Below are 21,069 nucleotides of genomic sequence, written 5' to 3' on the forward strand. Positions count from 1 at the left end.
TTCATTAAAATCATTTTTTTCTGCTACTTTTTCCAAATCACCACCACAACTCCTTACTGAGCACATGCACTTTCAGAAAGTACAGTTCTCGTTTTAAAGAAAAGAAGACTCTTAACCAATTAACTGACTCGAAGTTTTATGCCACTAAGGTGTTTACAGCTGGCCATGCCTCAAATTTTGTTAATTAGAAATTGAGAAGTACCCTGTGCCACATCCCCTTTGAGAGACTCTCTTTATTGGTCATTAGAAACCAGTTCACACTTCTGAGTTTGGCCAGCATGTAGTATGTATTTACTCTCTTTTTTGTAGTTTATACATATGACATTTGCTCTGTTTTTAATATCTTTCCCTGCCTCTTTGCTAAGGGTAATATTTATTGAGCTAACATTTATTGAGTCCTTATTATGTTCAAGCCAGTGCCCTGAACACTTCATGTACTTGAACTCTTTTTAAAGATTCAAAAGGAACAATATTAGTATCCATTTAGCTGGGTTTTTTTATAGAGTACTTAGGACACTATCTGATGTGCCATGCATTCTGTGAAGTCACCTGTCACATACAAAAAACTACAAAAAAAAAAAAAATTAACACCACTGTTAGCTTGTGGTCTCTGAGGCTTTATGTGATCTACTTCTGCTCCCGTGGTCTTGGAAAGTAATACATGTAAGCCATCTCATAGAAGTATGTGACAGGTGACTTCACAGAGGCATCTCTTTTTTGGGGGTTAGGGAAGTTTTCTTCTATAATTTTGTTGAAGATACTTACTGGCCTTTTAAGTTGGGAATCTTCACTCTCTTCTATACCTATTATCCTTAGGTTTGGTCTTCCATTGTGTCCTGAATTTTTTTGATGTTTTGGGTTAGGAGCTTTTTGCATTTTCTTTGACTGTCAGGTCAGTGTTTTTTATGGTATTTTCTGCACCTGAGAATCTCTCTTCTATCTCTTATATTATCTGTGACTCCTAATCTCTTTCCTAGGTTTTCTATCTCCAGGGTTGTCTCCCTTTGTGATTGTTGATTTATTGTTTCTACTTCCATTTTTAGATCTTGGATGGTTTTGTTCATTTCCTTCACCTGTTTGGTTGTGTTTTCCTGTAATTCTTTAAGGGATTTTTGTGTTCCCTCTTTAAGTTCTAGCTGTCTACCTGTGTTCTCCTGTATCTCTTTAAAGGAGTTATTTATGACCTTCTTAAAGTTCTCTATCACCATCATGAGAAGTGATTTTAGATCTGAATGTTTCTTTTCTGGTGTGATGGTATATCCAGGACATGTTATGGTGAGAAAATTGGGTTCTGATGATGCCAAGCAACCTTGGTTTCTGATGGCTTATGTTCTAATGCTTGCCTCCGGCCATCTGATTATCTCTAGTGCTACCTGCCTTCCCTATATCTGACTGGGGCCTGTCCTTCCTGTGATCTTGGTTGCATCAGAACTCCTCAGAGTTCAGCTGTCTCTGTGATTCTGGGATCCTGTGATCCTGAGTTCCTGGAACTGTCAGAGCTCCTGGGAGTCAAGCTGCTTCTGGGACCCTGAGATCCTGGTGTGACCAAGTTCCTGTGATCCTGTGACCCTGAGATCCTGTGATTCTGTGGTTCTTCGCATGTTAGAACACCTGGAACTGCAGCTTCTTTTGGGTATTGTGGGGCTGGCTGCAGAGTTTGAGTCCAAGGTCTGCTCAGGGCACTGGCTCAGACCAGAAGGAAACTGCTCAGGTGGAGTGCCTAGATGCCTGGGTTCCAATGATCCCAGTTACTCCAGGTGTTGAGGCAGATGTTGTGTCCTCCTTACCTCTGATCCTATGATCCTGGGCATGTTAGAGTGCCTGGGAGTGGAGCTTCCTCTGGGTGTTGTGGGACTGGCTGCAGAGTTCATGCCCAAAGTCTGCTCAGGGCACCAGCCCTGCTAGACATCACTTTCAAACAATGGTGCTTTCGTCTGCAAACTAAATTTACCTTCATTGTTTGAGATTAAAAGTGTGCACTAGAGTGTGTTTATATTCCAGCCAGAGGGTTTAAAGGTGTGTGCTAAGGGTGAACCACACCAAAACTAGAAACTTTTTTTTTTTTACTGTAAATAACACAATCTTGAGTTTCACAGTTTGATTAAATATCCTGCAACAGAGTGCTTTTTATGAACAATAGCACAAAGACTATTGTACTATCAACACACACACACCAATGAGTGCAATACTTTGAACTGAGACGTTTGGCTCAAGGGGCACAAATATTTTTTGTTAGTAGTTTGTTATACATTAAATTTTATCTTTTCTCTTGTGACTTTCCTCTGATTAACTGAAGTCTGATTGACAGAATAGGACTATATTTGAGGGTTACAAAAGATGATTGATATGTGCATACACTGTGAGATGATTCCCATGATAATATAATTAGCATATCCATCACCTCAAGTAGTTTCTTTTCAAGTATGCCACATATTGGGATTAATTAGCCACCATACTATACATAAAATTCCCTGAATCATTTTTGTTAGGAGACAGATTTTCACTATATAGCTAATGTATGATGTGGGAGTGAGTCATTATGTGCCAAGGTAGTCTTGAATTGGAAGTATTCCTCCTGCCTCATATCTAGGGTGCTGGAATTAGAGGCACATACTACCATTCCTAGCTACTGAGTCCTCTTATAATGGAAGGTTTGTACCATTTGACGAATATCTTCCCATCTCATTTACCCTTTGACTTCAGATAATCACTCCTTTAGTCTTCCTGATTTTAGTGATTCTTCACCTAAGTGAGATCATGCAGTATTTTTTTCACAATGCCTATTTCAATTGACATAATGTCCTTCAGTTTCATCTGAATTGTCACAAATTGGAGGAATTGTTATTTTTGAAAGCTTAACAGTATTCTGATGTGTAAGTGAACCAAGAATATATGTATGTATTCATCAATGAATACATGAGTAATATCCTTATCTTGGTTGTTATGAACAGCACTTCAGTTAATATGAGGAAGTTTGCTTTGAAATATTAATTTAATTTGTTTTGATTATACATCTAGTTATGAAATAGTTTGATCATGTAACAATTCTGTTTGTTTTTCTTTAAATGTTTTGAACTTAAAATATCATTTTGAGGAGCCTCTCTTTTTCATAATGATTGAATTAATTTATTTGTATTTTCTGATAGTACACCCAGGTTTTCTTTTCTGTACATACCAATATTTGTTATCCTTTGACTTTCTACTAACATTTGTTTTTAACAGGGATTGAAGAACACTTCTGTCTTCGTTAGGATTTTACTGCTGTGAACAGATACCATGACCAAGGTAACTTTATAAGGACAACGTTTAATTGGGGCTGGCTTACAGGTTCAGAGTTTCAGTCCTTATCATCAAGGCAGGAACATGGCAGCATCCAGGCAGGCATGGTGCAGGAGGAGCTGAGAGTTCCACCTCTTGTTCTGAGGTTCCTAAAGCCTATGCGGACCTAGGCTACACCCCCAAATAGTGCCACTCCCTGGGCCAAACATATTCCAACCACTACAGTCTCTGTGATTTCTCTTTACATCTTTGTAAAAGTTGCTGATTTTAGTCATGGGAAGGTTAGTATTTTAACTAGGGGAACTACTCTTTCAAACCCATAAAATACCATAGGAAGTACTATGAGAGACATTGACTGTAGTAGGTTACATCTATTAGTTTAAGACAAATCTTGATAAAGAACTTTAGAAAATTTGGGGCATATGTTAAGGAAGAACATGAGCATTTTACTATTAGTATCTATTAGAGCATATCAGGTTCTTATAAAAACCTTTTCTTCAGCTCTTTCACTTCTGTATCACGTTTTGTATTTAATCTCTTTCTCTTTTTGTGTTCTTTCTATTTCTTTCCATCTTCCTTGGTTTGCTGGCTCTTAACCTTTCCTTTCTGTGATCTAAGATTTTTCAGGATGTAAGCTATTGTGCTGTACACACATCAGAAGAAAAAGAACTACTTTAGAACTGATATTGAGGACTCAGGTCACTGAGGTTTACAATTCTAGAACACAAGCAGTTTTAATCAATGTCATCTTCAAATATAGGCCTGGCTGTCTATGTCTGTGCTCCCAAACATTTGTGAGCCTAGGATTTTTAGACCAGCTGGGAGAGCATAGTGAGATTCCATCTCAGCAACAGTAGCAACAACAACAAAAATGATTTCCAAAGAAGAGTAGGTAGCGTCAGAAGCAGAGTGTTCTAGCAGGAAAAGTGTCAAGATTGGAATAAAGGAAGGCAAAAGACACATGCTTCCCCTTAGGATTGAGCATTGGGCAGACTACGTGGTGTGCAGGCAAATGTTTAGAGCTTGGTTAGAACTATTTCAAAGACTACAAGTTTGTTATTTAAGCAACGTGTGGGAGTAGAGCATAGCAGGTGGTGAACCAAGGGGATTTGATATAATGGAAAAAGACCCTTAAATATCAACCCTATTGTGGGCTGGATAGTGAAGACTTTTCATTTTTGTAGCTGAAGATAAGCTTTTGATTCCCGAATTGTTTTCTGTGGGTTTCTGGAATTCTACTCCTACAAAAACTCATTATTTTATTTAACATGGGTTTGCGAATTTCTTACACCATAAAAGTGTTTTCTGAGTAGATTGCACTCAAAACACTCACTTGCTCAACATGTAGTTCATGCTTTATATTCTTGGATTCCTACACAATGTATGTTTTATCTTTCAAAGAAGACACTGAATAGTTATGGCAGATGGACTTTGCACTTCTACTCTATACATGGTGTCTTTATAGGTTCCCTTCATGCTACTAATAGTTTTAAGGACTTAATTATTTGATATTTTTTGACCCTTTACTGAGGCATGAGTCTCACGATGGAGTCCAGATTAAAATGCTTTCACTTTGCAAACCGTGAAAGTAGATACTACATCGGATCCACTCATTAGTCAACAGATGGTCATCCCATTACTGACATACCTCCACACAAACACTTCATGTCTAGTGTAAAAATTAGAAAGAAAAAGAAAGGACAAGTTTAGGGAGACAGATAACCTAAATTTTATTTGTTTTTATTTTTTTTAATTTTTAATATTTTTATTACATATTTTCCTCAGTTACATTTCCAATGCTATCCCAAAAGTCCCCCATAGCGCCCCCCACTTCCCTACCCCCCCTTCCCAATCTTTTGGCCCTGGCATTCCCCTATATTGGGGCATATAAAGTTTGCAAGTCCAATGGGCCTCTCTTTCCAGTGATGGCCGACTAGGCCATCTTTCGATACATATGCAGCTAGAGACAAGAGCTCCGGGGTACTGGTTAGTACATCATGTTGTTCCACCTATAGGGTTGCAGATCCCTTTAGCTCCTTGGGTACTTTCTCTAGCTTCTCCATTGGGAGCCCTGTGATCCATCCAATAGCTGACTGTGAACATCCACTCCTGTGTTTGCTAGGCCCCGGCATCGTCTCACAAGAGACAGCTATATTTGGGTCCTTTCAGCAAAATTTTAGTGGTAAGAAAATCTCCAACCAAGACACTGATGAAATTGCCACTGGGGGGCGATGGAAGTTCAGAAACTGCTCTGCAGCTTCAGGCCAGGAAGCACTTGAGCTGCTTCTTTAGTCAAAGTTGCAATTTGGATGTGTGAATCGCCCAGTCGGAGGACAGTGACCTGCCCTGCAGGGAACGCTTGGATGTGTGAATCACGAGGCACAGGGAACTTCCTGGATGAGAAGCAGAGTCCAGGGTTCAGAGGTCGGGGAGAAATGTACCAGGGCTAGAATTAGCACTTTGGTAGACCACCTTCAACACACACACACACACACACACACACACACACACACACGGAGCCCTTGCTTTACCTGAGTGTTTCCAGAATTTGCTTCTAATCCCTTCAGTCTGAAACAAGGGGACTCATGTTAAACTTCAGAGAAGTAAGTGAATACAGAAGGGTGCTGGAAAACACATGTGAATTCAGTTTAAGTGGCTTTAAGATAGCTGTTAGGCACTTGGATCAGAACTTTGGTTGCTGTGGGTGGACCTCAGTTGGTAACTTTCCTGGAAAAGCTGGGGAAGTGGCAGAGTTTATCTCAAGGAAGTCTGACTGATCGTTAACACTTCAAGGGACACTTAAAATTTCTGATAAGGGTAATTTAGACAGGTTCAGAAAAGTGTCCTGGGGAAAACAAAGAAAAATTAGGGGACTGGCAAAGTGGCTACATGGTTAAAGGAAATTGCTGCCAATCCAACAACTTGCATTCAGTCCCCAAGACCTACAGAATAGGAGCAATCCAGCTCTTGAAATTTGTCTTCTGGTCTGCATCTGTAAATCATGTGGAGCACTCAGGCTCACACACATGCATAAACAAAATGTTTTAAAATATACATCTCCACTGCAGGAATAATTTTTTGGCCACTTGACACAATCTTGAGAACTTAATTTCACCTTCCTCATTTACTCAGTGGTTCTGGGAACTGGTATCATAATTGCAGTCTAGCCCAGGCACTCAGTTTTAGCCATAATACTCAGTCAAACATCAGTGTCAGAGGCCAATTAATAACCACGCTTGGTCTTATTTTCTTTAAGATTTTCATGTAGGAAAATGTCAGCACAAGGATTTGTCCTGATTCTACTCCTAGAAGGGATGAAACAGACAGATATAGAATGAAGTCCAGAATGTACTATTGTGCATGCATAGATTCAAGCTATTATGGTGCATCCTGTGCATCCCAGGATCTCCATTTCTTAGTGTCCTGACAAAGGATGATCTAGGGATTCAAAGATGGCACCTTAGATGAAGGCCCATGGATCCTGGGCTTGGTGTTTTATGTCTTGTAGAATCTATTTTTACATATTGCTAAGGGATACTTAGATAACCTATACCATGTCATACATTCTGGGTTTAATTAAATAATTCAGCTAGAGTACCTTTAAAAAGAGAAAAGGAATGTTCCATTCATATCCTTGACCATCTATCTGTGGATAATGTCTCAGGAAAGGCTGAATCCAGAAGTTTTGCCTGTATCAGCTCAATGCCACTCTACACAGGGGCCTCTTTCCCAGCATTTTAAATATTCTGCATGCTTCACTAATCATGCTACATTTTTTTCCTCTGCCATGTCAGTTACTGTATTTATGGAACATCAAGAGCAATAGAAATGGTAAAATGTGAGCATTGTGATTGATAATGCATTAAGTGTTACATGACATAACAGAAGATGTTCCTCACAGGAACTGATGCTGGCTAGACTGAAATACCTGGAATCCGTAGGCAAATACTTTGTCTCTGTGTTACGAATTTTGTTGGTATGATAAATCGCCTTTAAAAATGACTTAAATGAAAAAGTATTTATTTTTGGCTTATGATTTTAGAGGTTTCCATTCATAATAATGGAAAAAGGCATGACAGAGAATATCAGTCACATTATAGCTGCCAGGCAGCAGAAAGAGAAGGCTTTTTGCTAGCTCTATTTTTCCTTTCTCCCATTATTTCATTTGGGCCCCAATCTATGGGATGGTGCTGTCCACAATCAGAACTACTCTTGTCCTACTAGTTACTACTGTGTGTGTGTGAAAAACACACCCAGATATTCACTTCCCTAATCTCCTCGGTGCCTCCCAATCTAAACAGGATGACAATCAAGTTTAAACACCCAGGTCTGTATGCACAGGAAGATAAACTTGCCGGCTAATGAGTAATCCATTAGTTAATAGTAAAATCGCACTTTTGCTTCCTTAGGCCTAATTAGAAGGTTCTGGGTTTTATGTAAATAATTTGAAAAATTCCTCTACTAATCTAAAAAAGGTCCTGGAAAGATTCATTTGTTAGCAATGCTTATAAATAGAAACCTTCATTGCGGCCACATGCCACTTTTATCCCTACACTAGGAAAAGTACTGTGATTTCAGTACCGAGTGCTAAGAAGGGAACATGCTATGCAATAAAGAAAAGGACCAACAGTCACATTTGGGGCTAAGAGTCTCAGGCTGATCCCTGGAAATCCCTTAAGGTCTACATAATTATTTGCAAGGCTCCCTTAATGTAAGTGCTCTGATTTCTGTGTAAATCCTAGTCATATAAAACACATGCCCTGGCATAAAACACAAAAGGAAATGAAACAAATTTTCAAGAAATTTAGGACCTATAGTAATTATAGTTCCTGCTCTGATAAAGGTGTGAATGTGATAATGTGTGAAGGTGACTGTGGGATGTGCTGGCTTGAGTGACAGTAGTTGACCTTCAAGGCTAGGATAACTGTAAGAAGCTATCATGTAGAGCAAATGCCTTCCTCAGGCTTGACAGCAGCAATCACATACAATTGGAGCCCTAGGAGAAAAGCCATAGGCCTCCGGTGGGGGCCAGGCAGGGCACCCTTTCAGATCATTATGTTGCTCTGGGTTCTCCTCCTGCTAGCTATGTGGATGTGGCTATTGCATTGTTCCATATCAGTGAAGTAACCAGGACACTGAGTTCATCACTTTATCTTCAGGATAAAAGAGACACATTGATTTACTTCCAAACTGCACCCCCACCCCCAGCCTTTGCATGCAGGGCGATTAAATCTTTTGAGCTTTGGGAATCATTGTTTCAGAAGAAGCCATCCAGTTCTCTCATTGTTGCAGATGAACAGGCACAGAGTAACATAATAAATCAATATGGTTTTGCTTTGATGAAAGCATATTTACAAATAAAAATAGCCCCTATATTTGGCAGGGAGGTTACACTATTTTTGGTCTTTATGTAGTGGTTAGCTCTTCTCAAGTTAACCTTCTTACCCCTTGTCAGAGAACTTTCCTAGAGATGACCACCCAGTGACCCCATTCCACTTTACATGACAAAGGAATAACCCCTAAGGTGACTGGATTTTGATTTGGTATTTAAGTAGTTAATTTAAGTTAAATGAGGCCATAGGATTGGTGTACTCAGAAGAGGAAGAGAAGCCAGAGTCAGCCTACACCAGAAAAAAAACTTTTCTGATACTTATACTTTGAGCTCCTACAACTCTTTGTTTTGTTTTGTTTTCAAGACAGGGTTTCTCTGTATAGCCCTGGCTGTCCTGGAACTCACTTTGTAGACCAGGCTGGCTTTGAACTCAGAAATTCTGGCTTCGAACTCAGAAATCTGCCTGCCTCTGCCTCCCAATTGCTGGGATTAAAGGCATGTGCCACCACGCCCAGCTGTTCCTACAACTCTTGAGATGATACATCTCTGTCATTAATACACTTAGTTTTAGTACCTCTTGTATTAATGCAATCCTTCAATAGCTGTATGGATTCTGAGACCACTAAGTTTTTTTTTTTCTTTTTTACGTTTTCTTCTTAAAAAAAAAAAAAAAATTTGTTTTAGCTAGTCGTAGAGATGCCTCCCCTACAGATTTCTATTCTCACTCACAGCCATTCCTCACCCCCCCCCCCCCCCCCCCCCCCCCCCCCCCCCCCCCCCCCCCGCCAACTCACACCCACATCCGGATTCCCCTCCTCATCCCCCCTCCCACCTGATTCCCTTCTTCCATCCATCTCCACTGACTATTTTGTTTTCCCTTCTGAGTGAGAGTCATGTATCCTCCCTTGAACCCTTATTACTTAGTTTCTTTGGATCTCTGGATTGTAGCATGGTTATCTTGTACTATATGGCTAATATCTTCTTATAAGTAACTACACATTGTATATACGTGTCTTTCTGGGCCTGGGTTACCTCACTCAAGATGATATTTTCTAGTTCCATGAAAATTTCATGATGGCATTATTTTTAATAGCTGAATAGTATTCCATTGTGTAGATGTACTATATTTTCTTTTAACTATTCTTCAGTTGAGGGACATCTAGGTTGTTTCCAGTTTCTGGCTACTATGGAAAAAGAAACAGCTGCCCTGCCTTAATAACAAAATTCTTAGGCTTAAAATAAGTAGAAAGTATGTGGTGTGATAAAGTAGAAATAATTAGTAAGATATTTCTACTTAAACTCTATCTTGTATTTGCAGATATTATCTACGATGGTAAAAAGTAATCCTGGGTCTAAGAGTCTTTTTTATGCTAAGGCTTGTTCCTTGGTCATAGAGTGATGTATGTGCTTATTTGCTTGCTTGCTTTCTTCTATTCTTTTGAGAGGCAGGGAAACATGGAGAAGAGCAGGGGAGTAAACATATGTTACAGGTGACACAAGAAAATATTCCAGCTTTAGTGTAAATGGAGTATTTTCTCTCCGATTTTGCTGGTCATTTATGCAGTTGAGAAATTCACATAGCTTCTATGCGATGCCAGTGCTATGAGCAGTTAGGGTGGATAAAGAAATGAGAACAGCAGGGCTAGAGAGATGGCTCAGTTCTTAAGAGCACTGGTTGCCACTCCAGAGGACTATGTTCAATTCTCGGTACCCATATGGCAGCTCACGACAGTCTGTAACTCCAGTTCCAGGGGACTAGATACCCTTACACAGATATACATGTAGGCAAAGCACTAATGTACATAAAATAAAAATAAAGTCATTAAAAAAAAACAGCAAAATGGGAAGAAAGAAAGAAAAGAAAAGAAAAGAAAAGAAAAGAAAAGAAAAGAAAAGAAAAGAAAAGAAAAGACAACAAATACAGTCTCTACTGCCATGGCGCTGATATGTAACAGTAATCGCAGGAAAAGTTGGGCTTTAAACAAAGAATTCAAAATGAATAAAATCCTTACAGAACATGAACAATGCTAGAGAGGAAACTGACAGGGTCACATGACAGAAGTAAAAGGCTTGCAGGCTGCAGACAAAGTGACAGCCAACATGCCTTTGTCAACTTCCCTTCCAGACTCTTTGCTCTACTCTAAATCTGTGGCTTTCAGCTCCCAGCATCTCCTCAACATCTTGAATCAATAAATGAATATGATGTCTGTGTCATCTGTAATGTACAGTTTACAACAATCCTAACACTTGTCATTGACTTTGTAGTTCTGGGCTGGGCATTACTATTCAAAGCATTTTATTTTTGCAAAAGCTTTTGGTTGCAGAATAGTTTACAGGAAAGGTACAGAGATAAGTATAAGGGAACACAGAAAGTTCCCTTATACTTACACAATTTTGTCTATATTTTTAATTATTTGCATTACTATAGTACATGTGTTTCAAGAAATAACTAATTTTTTTTTAATTATTGCTTTGTTATTTTGCAACATGGGGATGTAACTTGGGCTTTCACATCTGCAAATCAGATGCAGTCCATGTTTCCCAGCCTGCAGTAAAGTTTTTGATATACTATCCATACTACATATGGGTTTCTATATAGTTTTTTATAATAGTCTTTTTCTATTGTAGGACAGAACATGCAGTGTTCCCCAGAGGCTAATCTGAGAACGCTTGGTCCTAGGTGATGTCACTACTTGGGGGAAGATATTTTAGGAAGTGGGGCCTAGGGGGTAAAGGACATTATTGGGACTTTCTTTCAGAGGTTGTGCCTTGTCCCTAGCTGTGTTTGCTTTCTCTGTTTCCTGGTCACCAGGAAATGACTAGAATTTGGCCCCTGCCCACTACCACGGTGTTTTGTTTTACCCTAAGACCAGATGCAATGGAGACAAGACTGTGAGCTGACAGTTATGAAGATGTGAGCCAAAGTAAACTTCTAAATCTCTGTTGTTCTCCTGAATATTTCGCTCATAACTAACAGAAATTTGATCTAATATGTCACATTATTCTTGATTATCATGTCTCTTTAGGCTTTTCTCAGTGTTGACAGATTTTTTGTTTTTTTGTTTTTAACTTTCTTTGTTTCTAATGACAATGGCAGTTTGGTCAGTTCCATTGAAGACTGTCCCTAACTAAGATTTGTCAGATGGAGTGCATTATTATTCATCCTCATGGCTACCTTTGATTGTAATTATATGAAAACATTGAGGCACAGAGAGATTAAGGAAATCTCCCAAAGTCAGGCAGCAAACAGCAGATTCAAACCCTGATTTAAACTCAGGACTAGCATAATGTGCCACATACTTAGGTTGTCTCCCTAATATCTGTTAAATTTCAGACATTGTAAACATTTCCTCTAGGATTACCAGAGCAGTCTCTTTGTTTCATTTATATAAGTGGATTGAAAGAATTTGATGATATATCTAACTAAATTAATGCACCTAGCCAGGTGCTGAACTGGTTAACCCTGTAACTTTATTGGCTATTTGTGGGAAGGACAGTTTGTTAATGTAGGAAAAACATCACTAGAAAGCATTTAGTGAGCATTATAGAGAGTGCTCCTCTGACTACTTTCAAGTATCACTTGGACTGCTTATTAGAAATTTACTTCCCTTAAATTGCATGGTACCTGTCCAATTTACAAGATTATTTTGTGCAAAAACCAAAGCAGAACAGTTAGTCACCTCACTGTGTGACTTGCTAGGGTTGAGCAATTTTCTTGTATACTAAGTGCAAAGAAGACTATTCTACATATCTAAGTAGCTGAGATCTACTGTGTCAGATAAGGAGATGTATTACTAAAGGAACTGGGACCAGTTTCTAGAGGTCAGTTTTTATCTGCTTAGGTGGTTGGGTGTGTTGGATTCTGTCTGAAGCTGAGGAAGTGTACTAACACACCAGACTCCAGCCAAATAACACTAGCCATATGCCTTTTTTAATTAAAATTTTTAATCAGTATCTCTTGATCATGCTTTTCCCTTCTCTTACTTCCCAGATCCTCCCAACCTCTCTACCCACTCTACTTCATGTTCTTTCCTCTTTCTAATTTTACATAAAACAAACAAAAATCAAAATTTGAAAATTAAAACATACTAACAAAAAACCTAGTAAGACAAACAACAACAACAAAATAAAACATAAAGCCCATAAAATCATGGGTACATTTTCTGTATGTCAACTACTCCTGGGCATGGGTCCTACTGGGAATATGATTGACGTACTAAGTGTCACTCCACTGGAGAAGATGATTTTGACTTTCCTAGTATGTATCTATTGTAAATAGCTTCTGGGTTAGGAGTTGGATCTTTGTCCTCTTTCACCTTGTCAATTCTGGGATTTTGTCTGTGTTGGACTTGTTCAAGTCTGTGCATGTTGACATAATCTGTGAGTTCACATAAGTATTCATCTTATTGTATATGGAAGACACTGTTTCCTTGGAGCCATCCATCACCTCTAATTCTTACAACTTTTCTAGCTCCTCTTCCAGATAGATACCTGAGCCTTGAGGAAAGGAGTTTAATAGAGATGTTCCAGTTAGACCTGAGCACTCTTGGGTCACTCATTCTCTGTACATTGTTGTCCAATTATGGGTCTTCGTGTTACTTGCCATCTACTGTTAGAAGCTTCTCTGAGAATAGCTTAGTAATGCACTGATCTATGGACATCACAGTATGTCATTAGGAGTCATCTTATTGCCATGATGATTGTTATTTTTTGCATGAAGAAAGGTACCATTGATTTTGGTGTGATAGTACACACCCACATTTCCCAGAACTTCGGAAGCTGAGGCAGGAAAATTCATATAAATTGGAGGCTAACCTGCACTGCAACCAGAGTTCAAGGCCAACCAGGGACTACCTAGTAAAATCTTAACTCAAAACAAAACAAACAACAAACAAAAAGCAAATACCAAAAGAGAACACTATTTCTCCAGTTCCACTAACATTGTGGTATTTCACTGAAATGTTATGTGTTGATGGCCTCTCTCTCCAAGTTATCAAATTCTAAGGAGGCCAGTATTGGCTTGTTGATTTTTACGTATTAACCTAAGGTAGTTGGCAACATTTAAGAGATCACGAAAGAGAATTTAAAATCCATAGTGCTTCAGCTCTAATTTGGCTGCACAAGATGATCAGTGGGAATGGGACCTAAGTACACATTTTGTAGTTTGATAACCATGTGTCAAAAAGTAACATTGCCCAACAAACACAGCAGAAGCCATAATTTTCTTGAAGTCTGTCACATTTTTTAAAAGTAAAGGTGAAGTACATGTTTTTAAGACATAGCCCAATATGGATAGCATTTTTATCACTTAACCTAGAGACACCATAAGTTATCAATGGTATAATTTACATAAATGTTTTAAAATCTGGTATATATTTTTACAATTACAGTACTTTGAATATTAGAATGCTAAATTTTTACCATAAATAACATATTTATATTCATACTTATATTCGTATTTCCAGATTGTTCCAAATATGTTTAAAAATGCCCTGATAGCTGAATTGAATATTAGTTTTTAAATTTAAACTTGGAATGTAAAAATGTATTTTATCTTCCTTCATGAGATTTTTAACAATGACTGAAAGCACTGATGACTTTCTTCAAAACAAAACACAACAAAGCAAAGCAAAACAAAACAAAACAAAGCAAAACAAAATAAAACAAAGCAAAACAAAAACACTGCTCTTGGCAGAAGAGATGGCTCAGTTGTTAAGAGTGTTTATTGCTCTCGCTAGAGGACCCAGAATCAGGTCCCAGAGCCAACCTGTCAGTTAACAACTGTCTCACTCAGGTCCACACACAAAATTAAATCCATATTTAAAAAAAAAAAACACACCTCCTGAAAGAAACTAAAAGATAAAAAGGAAGCGTTACCACTGTCCCTAATCTCATTAGCATTTTGGTGCTGATTATATTCTAAGTTTGTTTTATAGAAAGTAGCAAAGGAATAAAATAAGCTTTGGCACAAAGGAATCAATTGAAACAGCATTTCAGAAGCAATTTCTTTCCATACCAATGTCTGAAGGTAATTCTTTTTAAAAAGCATCCACAGGCCAGGCAGTGGTGGCGAATGCCTTTAATCCCAGCACTTGGGAGGCAGAGACAGGTGGATTTCTGAGGCCAGCCTGGTCTACAGAGTGAGTTCCAGGACAGCCAGGGCTACACAGAGAAACCCTGTCTCAAATACCAAAAAAAAAAAAAAAAAAAAAAAACATCCACAGGTAAAAAATAATACAAGTACTGGGGCTTAAAATTTACATGTACAAGAGAAGTGGAAGTTGTATTTGTTCTGCACAGTGCATAAAACCACAGAGAGCCTGGGTCATCAAATAGTTTTGAAATGTCTCAAACTTTGAAGTATACAATGCAGGAACTTACTGTACTTATTTCAAAAGGCAAACCGAAGAATGTAGGGGGTTGACCAGGCTGTGGTGGCACATGCTTCTAATCCCAGGGGAGGCAGAGGCAGGTGGATTTCTAAGTTCGAGGCCAGCCTGGTCTACAGAGTGAGTTTCAGGACAGCCAGGGAAACCCTGTCTTGAAAAACCACACACACACACACACACACACACACACACACACACACACACACAAAAGAATGTAGGGGGTTAAAATCGGGTTAAAAACATTGAGCTATTGTTCAGTCCCAACGAAATAATGAGTAAGATGAATTTTTAAAAAGCAACAAATAATATGTGTGGTTCAGAAAAGGTTTTAATGATCTCAGACATAATTATGATTCTATAAACCTCCCATGACTATAGAGAAATGTATTTACATACGCATCCAAAATTCCCATGGATTTCAAAATCTGTAGATGTTCATCTCTAATATCAAATGGAGTCACATTTGCATGTAGAAAACATACATCCTTCCCTATATTTTCAGCAATGTGTATACCTAATAATAGCTAAAACGTGCTATAATGACAAAACATCCATGTGTTTTCAGAACACATGCATTTTTTTAAACTCATAGTTAGTCAAATTTATAGATATAAAACTTCATAGATATTGGGGAAGGAGTTAAAAATATAAATATTCTACAAATACAAACTGAACACGAACACATGTCAGACATTTATCCAGGTCATTAAGGTTGAGAACTATAAACCTTATATGCTTATTCCAGGAGCGTTTTGAGGAGTTTGGTATTTTGGGCATTTTGATGAATAAAGGTTTTGGCAAAAAAGCTTTTGAAGAAGCAGTCAAAATTTATTAATATTTTTCAGAGTAATAAAATAACAGCCTTTCAGAATTTGCTTTCTACTGAGTACAATTCTGAATTTATATTGACCCAGATCATCTGAATTCTAATTACACATAAAACAGAAAGTCAAATCATTAGTATATATTCTAGATAATGAAGTAATTTTTAGATAGGCCATCTACTGCCTTGGTAAGATTTTTAAAGATCACACAGTTCTACTTTATCCCAAACAATGATAAGTGTTCTTTAAAAAGTTTTAATTATCTACATTTTACTAATGAGGAAATTGATGTTTTCAAATGGCAAATGACATAATAATGCTATCATAGAATTACAGAGAAAAAGTAGAACACAGTTATTTCTGATGCTTACTTTCAATGACTCTCTTCTACTAGTTAAAAATTCATATCTAGTTTCCCCATGACATTTTATTTGTGTGTTTGTTTGCACTGCACACTGCTTAAATGAAATCAGATCAGCATTTGAGATGGACAAAAGTTTTCACTATATAATTATTATTGTAAGATGGTATCAGAAATAGTAATTTTTTCTGATCATGAATTTCATTGTGTTTTATTTATTTTCATAAATATGCTTATACTAGAGAGCTGCTTCATTCCATGCAGTCAAACCAGACCATAAAAAGACTCGAAGTGTAGAAAGTTTTGCCAAAGATAGACTCTAAGCAAGATATGTCTTGGGCTAAAAATGAAAGAGAAAGATTGACTTTGGCAGCAGTGATTTGAAGAGGCTTGAGGGAAGAAAGCTGAGAAAGATCTAGAAATATTTGAATTTTTTTTTAGCTCCCACCTCTTAAATTCGATGATGCTATTTGTAGTGAATTCAGCCTCTTTTGAAATAGACACCAAAAGTTACGTGGCAGCTAGACTATTCATTTTGGGGATCTTGTATGTTAAATTAGTTCACTGTATCCTTTTTTATAATTGTATACATGTATAATTTTGTAGTACAAATGTATGATTTATTTATAATTGACTTGTTTTATCAAGATATTATTTCTCATTCAACATGGGCTTATATGAAGTATTAGAGTAAAACTTTACCATTGTGACTAATTAACGTAAGAACCACTCAACAATAAAAAAAAATCTGACTAATAGACATTTTAAAATGTATTTATAGGTTTTTCTTAAAGAGTACGGGTCAGTATTATGTATGTTAAAATATGATTGTGCAGTAAAGGTCCTCAAAAGATTTTCTGTGTTTATTGTTTAAAATAAAACAAGATAAGAAATGGTAGACTTGTACTTCAGACTAATGTAGGCCAGACTAATGTAGAATAGCCTGGACAAGATTTATACTCTTGTCAGAAATAATAAAAAATTCTTGCATAAAATATATCAGGCAGTGGTTTACAAGAAACTGATATCAGACAATTTAAGACAGTGGTTCTTGAGAGATGGGAAGTGACTTGTGGAAGCCTTAGGATTTTTTCAAGCTTACTGCTTTGAGAGAATTTCCAGGCCACCATTCAGGAAGGAGAAGCAAGGCACAGTGCAATTTTGTACAATGAACTGATTGGATTGAGGAAGTGGTGCTGACATTCCTGAAAAAGAAGAGCGTTTTCCAGGGAAAGAACACTGGAGATCTGTAGAATATTCAGTACTATTCCGTGTATGCAGCAGAGGAAGTTGCCCGGGTCCAAAGGAAGAATCATTTGAAAATGTACAGAAAGTAGTATGTGTCACTTACGCAAGGGTGGAACTGAGGCCTGTTTAAATCACATAACTCTGAAAACTGCATTCCTCAGAGAGTAAAAAAATGCCACTAAAATGTACTGTCTATATACCTGTTATGGAGAACTTATTGATGCTTCCAGAGAAAATAGATGTGAATGAAAATACTGGTGATAGCTTTCTTACTTCAAACAATGTGAACTATAAAATAATTAATTTTAATATGTAAAGTATTAAAGAAACAAAGAACTTATCTACTTTAAATTCTATACCCAATGAAGATTTTAAAAATACGTTTTAAATTTACAAAATCTGAAACAACTTATCTCTAGTGTCCTCACACCATAATAAAAGTTAAAGAAGGAAGCTTAGGCCAATTGGAATTACAAATTCACAAAGGAAAATGCAATTGGAAATGATCTCTGTATGGATAAATACATGTTTTTCTTACTATTTAAGTATTTTTAAAGATCATTGAGTATTTAAACAAAAGTAGTTACAATGTCAAATGTGTATTATAGAAAAAATAAATGCATCACATTGTTTGATCATCAAGAATTCAAGGGAAAATAGAAATGTACTACTGGAAGTTTTATATGCTATACAAGAAGTTATTATCTTTTAGATTAGACTGGTCACAAATGTAACATACAAATCTTAAAGCAACGTGTTTTAGTTAATGTACCAATTAAGTCAATAAAATAAAATTATAACAAATAACCAAAATGCTGGTGAAAGAAAATAAAGAATAGAAGGGACCTAACCAAATCACACTAATAATTATATCCAAGATAAACAGACTACATGGTCCAACAAAAAGCAAAACCTTTATTTTAAAGATTTCATTTTTTATTTTTATTTTTTATTTTTATCTTGATATGATTTTATTAAGTTAAATAAGTAAAACCCTAGATATATACCAATAAGTTTTGAAACAAGGGAATTAAACAGATACTTGAACACCCTGGTTCATTACACAATTCTTGAAGTATCAATAGAAAAAAGTTACTCAATATTCATGGACAGATTGCACACAAAATATAGTTTTGGTTTACAGTACCCAGCAAACAGGAATGTGGGTATGATACATGTTGAAAGAGGATGAATCAAGAAAATATGCTAATTTACATAATCTTGGAGCATAAAGAAAGATTTGATGGGATTTCATTCCTATGTACTATTTAGGTGAGATAAACTTGTAAAGACAGAAAAGAAAGTAGATTTGATGTAGGAGAGGCATGGGGTATGGGAGAATGGGAAGTTATAAAAGTTCTCCCAGTAGTTGTGGAAATCCATGAAGAGTAGCAAACACTTATAGATCCAGTACTTGGAAAGCTGAGATGAGGAACAAGTTCAATTTCAAGGCCAGCCTGGGCTACAGAGTGACTCCTATCAGCCTTATTTTTTTAAACTCTGAAACTATAGGATTTGAAGAATTAACCAGAGTTTTTAGTAAAGAAAAGGAGATACAAAGGAGAGAATAATTAAATTATCTTTTTATATTTAATCTTATCCTATACTTAAAAGCTGCTAAGGACATCACTAGAAAATTTAGATCTGGCAGAAACTTCAGCAGAGTAGGAAGAAACTAAATCAACCTAGGAAAAACAGTACATTTTCTGCTTCTATTTCTTTAGGGGTTATGGGACTGTTTAGATGGTTTATCTGGTCCTGATTTAACATTATCTGTCTAGAAAATTGTCCATTTGATCTAGATTTTCAGTTTTGTTGAATATAGGCTTTTGTAGTAGGATCTGATGACTTTGAATTTCTTCAGTTTCTGTTGTTATATCTCCCTTTCCATTTCTGATTTTGTTAATTTGGATACTATCTCTGCCCTCTGGTTAATGTGGCTAAGGGTTTATCTATCTTATTGATTTTTCTCAAAAAAACAGCTCCTGGTTTGATTGATTCTTTGTATAGTTCTTGTTTCTGCTGGGTTGGCTTCAGCTCTGAGTGTGATTATTTCCTGCCATCTACTCCTCTTAGGCATATTTGCTTCTGTTTGTTTTAGAGCTTTCAGGTGTGCGGTCAAGCTGCTAGTGTATGCTCTCTCCAGGTTTGTTTTTGTTTTTTCTTTGTTTGTTTGGTTGGTTGGTTGTTTTTTTGTTTGTTTTTTTTGTTTTGTTTTGTTTTTTGTTTTTTGGTTTTTTTTGAGGCAATCAGAGCTGAGTTTTCCTCTTAGAACTGCTTTCATTGTGTCCCATAAGTTTGTGTATGTTGTGCCATCATTTTCACTGAATTCAAAAAAGTCTTTAATTTCTTTCTTTATTTCTTCCTTGACTAAGTTATTGAGTAGGATGTTGTTCAGCTTCCATGTGTATGTGGGCTTTCTGTTGTTTTTGTTGCTATTGAAGACCAGCCTTAGTCCATGGTAATCTTATGGGATGCATCAGATTATTTCAATCTTCTTGCATCTGTTGAGACCTGTTTTGTGACCAATTATATGGTCAGTTTTGGAGAAGGTACCATGGAGAAGGTGTTGATAAGAAAGTAAATTCTTTTGTTTTAAGATGAAATGTTCTCTAGGTATCTGTTAAATCCATTTGGTTTATAACTTCTGTTAGTTTCACTGTGTCTCTGTTTAATTTCTGTTTCCAGGATCTGTCCATTGATGAGAGTTGGGTGTTGAACTCTCCCACTATTATTGTGTGAGGTGCAATGTGTGCTTTGAGCTTTAGTAAAGTTTCTTTTATGAATGTGGATGTCTATGAATTTGGAGCATAGATGTTCAGAATTGAGAATTCTTCTCAGTAGATTTTTCCTTTGATGAGTATGACGGGTCCTTCCTTAACTTTTTTGATAATTTTGGTTGAAAGTCGATTTTATCCAATATTAGAATGGCTACTCCAGCTTGTATTTTGAGACCATTTGCTTGGAAATTGTAGAAAGGTATTGTGTAGATTTGGTTTTGTCATGAAATATCTTGGTTTCTCCATCTATGGTAATTGAGAGTTTTGCTGGCCTTTGTGTTCTCTTACAGTCTGTGTGACATCTGCCCAAGATCTAGCTTTCATAGTCTCTGGTGAGAAGTCTACCTTTATATGTTACTTGACCTTTTTCTCTTACTGCTTTTAATTTTCATTTTTTATTTTTTTTCTTTTGCATTTGGTGTTTTGACTATTATGTGACAAGAGGAATTTTTTTTTTTTTGATACTTGACAGATCTGGGGACTTTTTTTTCTTTTTTTAAAATATTTTTTATTAGGTATTTTCCTCATTTACATTTCAAATGCTATCCCAAAAGTCCCCCACACCCTCCCCCCCCAACTCCCCTACCCACCCACTCCCACTTTTTGGCCCTGGCATTCCCCTGTACTAGGGCATATAAAGTTTGCAAGTCTAATGGGCCTCTCGTTCCAGTGATGGCCAATTAGGCCATCTTTTGATACATACGCAGTTAGAGTCAAGAGGTCCGGGGTACTGGTTAGTTCATAATGTTGTTCCACCTATAGGGTTGCGATCCTTTTAGCTCTTTGGGTACTTTCTCTAGCTCCTTCATTGGGGGCCCTGTGATCCATTCAATAGCTGACTGTGAGCATCCACTTC

General features: G+C 37.0%; 1 protein-coding gene across 6 annotated transcripts in view; it reads left to right on the forward strand.

Annotated features, from left to right (window-relative positions):
- The window catches only part of LOC110286899 (periphilin-1-like), a 49,221-nt gene that overhangs the window by 8,336 nt on the left and 19,816 nt on the right, over positions 1-21,069 (forward strand). For all 6 annotated transcript variants that reach the window (XM_029472929.1, XM_029472933.1, XM_029472931.1 and 3 more), the window contains one exon: positions 3,223-3,285. The gene's annotated coding sequence lies outside the window, so the exon portion shown is untranslated. The remainder of the gene's footprint in view (positions 1-3,222; positions 3,286-21,069) is intronic.

Source organism: Mus caroli, chromosome X, assembly GCF_900094665.2.
Source record: "Mus caroli chromosome X, CAROLI_EIJ_v1.1, whole genome shotgun sequence".
In the NCBI taxonomy this organism is placed as follows: domain Eukaryota; kingdom Metazoa; phylum Chordata; class Mammalia; order Rodentia; family Muridae; genus Mus; species Mus caroli.